The sequence below is a fragment of the Echinops telfairi genome, unplaced genomic scaffold (genome assembly GCF_000313985.2).
Source record: "Echinops telfairi isolate 266 unplaced genomic scaffold, ASM31398v2 ScPeMD7_8;HRSCAF=38, whole genome shotgun sequence".
NCBI classification, from domain to species: Eukaryota; Metazoa; Chordata; class Mammalia; order Afrosoricida; family Tenrecidae; genus Echinops; species Echinops telfairi.
In genome coordinates this window covers 1624038-1628787 of record NW_022103905.1, presented here as the reverse complement: position 1 = coordinate 1628787, position 4750 = coordinate 1624038, and positions in this window count along the sequence as shown.

Here is a 4750-nt window from a genome sequence, read left to right as displayed (position 1 = left end):
TGGGTTAATGGGTTAATGTTGGACTTGTGGGCTTCGGCAGCACTGGGTTGGGATGTTTTCTTGATGTGCACTTCACCTATATATAAAGCTCTCTCTTACACATGAGTTTCTGTGGATTTGTTTTTCTAAAGTACCCAGACTAACACAAGACTAAAAGCCCATTTGTAGACAGTTGGACATCCCTTTACAGAAGGGTCTCGGGGAGGAGACAAGCCAGTCAGGGTGCAGTATAACACTGATGAAAGATACAACTTTCCTCTAGTTCTTTAATGCTTCCCACCCCCACCCCCACTATCATGACCCAAATTCTACCTTACAAGTCTGGCTAGACCAGATAAGAGCTGGAAACACAGGAAATCCAAGACAGATAAACCCCTCAGGACCAATATTGAGTAGCCATACCAGGAGAGTAAGGGGAAGTTAGGGAGAGAAAGGGAGAACTGATCACAATGATCTACATATAACCCTCTCCCAGGGGATGGACAACAGAAAAGTGGATGAAGGGAGACATCAAACAGTGTAAGACATGAAAAAATAATAATTTATACATTATCAAGGATTTGTGAGGGAGGCGGGGGGGAGAGGGAGGGGGAAAATGCGGAGCTGATACCAAGGGCTCAAGTAGAAAGAAAATGTTTTGAAAATGATGATAGCAACTGTAGGATATAAAAAGGCTCTTATCCAGCTTGTCTACCCCAAATATATGCCAAACCTAAGAGACTGCTTGCGAGCACACGGTGGGAGGTCGGATGTTTGGAGATATTCTCCCTAAGGGCATCAGCCATCCAGAGCAATTAGACTACTGTCTGGTCCACCTTGGTGGGGCTCACACCCTACTGATAAGGAGAGTGATTGTTCCCTGGAGAGCTCAGAACATGTCAAACCAGCTCAGTGACAACCATAGTCAGACAGCCATCCTGATTCTAGGATCCTCCATCTTGTCACATGTGTGCCCCTAATCCCTCCTCTTGCTACTGCATGTACACCCCTACATCATGCCCCTCCCATTGCTGTACTGCACTATCCCTTCCTGTGATGTTATGTCATTACCTGTAATCAGGAGGCTTGCACGCCCCAAGTACATATAAGCCTTGGTTAGAATTAGAAATAAACCGCCCTCCCTCTCTCTTTTCATTTCCCACCCCCACGTGAACCAAGAGGGGCTGAGGTGAGCATGCTATCTTGAAATGTGTCTGACTCCTTTACTTTCTCTCCTATCTTCTATGACTTTACTATGATCGTTATACAGTTGTGCCTACAAACCCTGTGATATTGTCAGGGGCTGCCCTGACAGGCAACAAATATACAAATGTGCTTGACACAATGGATGGATGTGTGGATTGTGATAAGAGTTGTATGAGCCGCCAATAAAATGATTTAAAAAAAAAAAAAGTGTTCAAGAGATAGCAACTGTTGTGGTGCCCAAACACTTTCAAGAGAAAATGCACTGTGAGATGACATGAAACATAAAGAGCCTTCTAGACCAGCACGGACAGTACCCTGTATGGATGAGCCCGAGACAGGAGAAAAAAGCTGAAGGAAAAAGTGGGGAAACACCAAAGCAAAGTGGTGCAGGCGGTGACAGGTTTAGGCTGGTAGACGATGAACAACTTGGATGGAGCAAGGGGACAAATGTTTGCTTAAACTATGCCGTGATTTCCGCTTCCACCAGATGAAGACATTTATTGTACTCTACCTTGGTCTCTTTCTTTGATTCGAACGGCATATAGCTCAAGTTTGTTTTGAGAACATGAATAAATATTTTGGGGGGGAAACAAAAAAGTTTCACAATGATTCAGGTTTAAAACATGTGGTGGGAGATTATATTCATTCCATCAACTTCTACTGAACAATGATTCCATCCTGGATACACAGGTCCCTGTGCTAACATACTAGGGATAAAACAGTGAATAAAATCAAATACAGTTCTGCTCCTAAGGAGCTTAGCATATCACATGTGCATATTGTGAGTAGTGTATTTTTCTGGATGCCATCTTTATGTGATAGCAAATGTGGTACTAAATAGGCAAAGGACTTTCCTCTTTTAAGCCTGTAATGATTTGCATCAACATCAGGCATATCTAACACTTTTCCCTTTATTCAAATGTGAAAAAGCATGTGCGGTAGTTACATAATTGTTGTCAATCTGACCTGCAGCTCTGTTGTTCCCCCCAACCCTGTTACCCTGCCAACCTGATAAGGTGTAATGGCTAGAATATCCTTTTCCTTGAGCCAGCCCCTATTTTGAACTGTAAAGTTTTGAATTTCTTTGTTCTGGATCGAGCGGTTTCCGGGTGCTAGCCTACTCTTGGTTCAGTTGTTTAATAAAGGCTTTAATTATTAATATAGTGGTGTAGTTGAGCTCACCCGTTGACAACTGTGGTTAAAGCATTGGTAGGTAACCAAAGAGTCAGCAGTTTGAACCCATCAGCCACTCTGTAGGATAAAGCAGCAGCAGTCTGCTTCCATAAAGGTTGGAGACCCAGTGGGCCAGTTACATGGAATGAGAATTTACTTAGTGACACTGGATTTTTTAATTCATTAGCTAAGAGGCCCAGATGAGGGCAGTTGCTAGGAACCCAGAGGTTGATGGTTCAAACCCAGCTGGCACTGTTTTTCCATGTAGATTATTACACAGCATAGGAAACTAGGAGGTAGCTCTACTCTGTCACATAGGGTCACTATGAAGACAGGAAGTTGAAAAGCAGGAAGACCTCAATGACTGGGCTGACGCTGAGGCTGCAGCATGAACTTTAAGGATAGTGCAGGAAGGGTTCTGAGCACACAGGCCTGCGATGAGTGGAATTACTTGGTGTGACTCTTCTATCCATGTTGTCGTAACTTCCACCACACGATTAGATGGGGCTGTGCAAACGGGGTGTGAAACACTAATAGCGGGAGTGATCAGTTTTGCCATAAGTGAACCAACTTCGAAGCAGGAAGAGAGTAGCCTGCAGCCATCAAAACAGCAGCAGCAGAGGCACCAGAGCCTGCAACACCAAGACCATGCGGCAGAGCAGAGAAGCACTAGGACTGCGAGGCAGAGTGGCAGGCTTTGGGGTCCACATGTTCTTAAGAACAAGAGAGAGGGAGGGAAGGAGGAAGGGAGGGAGAGGGGGAGGGAGGGGTGGGGGAAGAGGAAGAGAGAGAGAGAGAGAGAGAGCGAGCGAGAGCGAGAGAGAGGCCTGCCAGTATGGTTGAGAAGCAGTGTTGCAGACAAAACAAGTGTATCATGAACATTTTATAACTGATTAGCTTCCCCAATAAATCCTGCAATTGTGAGCATTGTCTATGAGTTCTGTGTGGCCACTGCAAAGAATGATCAAACCCAGCAGAGTAGAGAGGGCTACAGGCGAGGGTTGGGGTAAGAATAAAACTGCTGACTCATAGCGATCCCCTGGGGTTTCTGAGACTGTAACTGTTTACGGGAGTAGAAAGCTCAGTCTTTCTCCATCAGAGCTATTGGTGGGGGGTTCCACCAGCCAGCCAATCGCCCTTGGACTGGTGTAGAGCTAGATTTATGTAGCCATTGGTCAGACTTGGATCCCAAGACATTTCTTCAGACACCTAGCAGCACAGGTCAGGTGACCTGCTTCCGAAAGTCCACATTCTTGAAAGCCCTATGGAATAGCTCTGCTTTGCCTGCATGGGATTGCCACGAATTGCAATCAATTTAGCAACCAACAATTACCATCTTTGTGACCCTTGGAGTTACTTAGTATGCTGAGCCTAGATTAATGTGTAAATTGGCAATCATCTCCTCCTACAGCCATGATATCTGAAGGCCCCTTCCTAGTTCTCCTGTAGTAACTCTTGGAAAAGCTTAAACAGCCTTGACAAGAGTGAAGCCATTTTGAGCTGACAGAAGCCATTATGAACTATAAATGAACTAGCTATGAACTAGCTGATATTAGGGAGGTAGGCTGTGCTGACAAGTGCAACGGACTGTACTGAAGGAAATATATGTTCAAAAGGCTTGGAAGAACAACTAGAGCGATTATTATTCAACTAAGAGCAGTTATTGTTTGACTAAAATGGTTAACCGCTATATCCTGCTTCTGTACTCTGCTTGCTTGCACACCTGCACATTGCAAAAATATAAAAACCTTTGGAAAAGTGAACGAGGCACTGCTCAGTCTCCTCTCAAGAGGGCTGACAGTCCGTGCGCAGGTAATAAAACTTTTTCTTTTGAACTTGTCGGTGGTCTGGGTTGTTTTCTTTCTGGGAACGGGGAGTAGGCTACAATACTCAGCCACGTACAGAATGAGAAATACCTATCTTCCTTCAACGAAATTTGTTCAGCACTTAATGTGTCAAGCTGTGTCCTCAAAACTCAGTCTGACACAAGTCGCACATGTGAGAATGAGAGCCAGGGCCTCCTCTGATTTTTCTAAGCTCGGCCCTCGTTCCTCCCCAAGGATAAATCGACCTTAGGCTCCGCCCCAGGGGCCCCTCCTCCACACCCACTACCCCTTCCAATGCCCTGCCCAGGTCCAGCTCCTGAGTTCAGGATCCCGCCCAAATGTTTACTCTCAAGCACTGGCTCCTCAGGCATCACCTTTCAGGTACCAGCCCAAGGACACGCCCCCTAAGGTGGTCACCTTAGTTTGGCGGTTCTCAACCGGGGGGTCGAACGACCCTTTCACAGGGGTCGCCTAAGACCATCTGTATTAGTCTAGGTACTTTGGAGAAACAAATCCACAGCAACTCATGTATAAGAGAGAGTTTTATGCAAAGAAAATGTGCATCA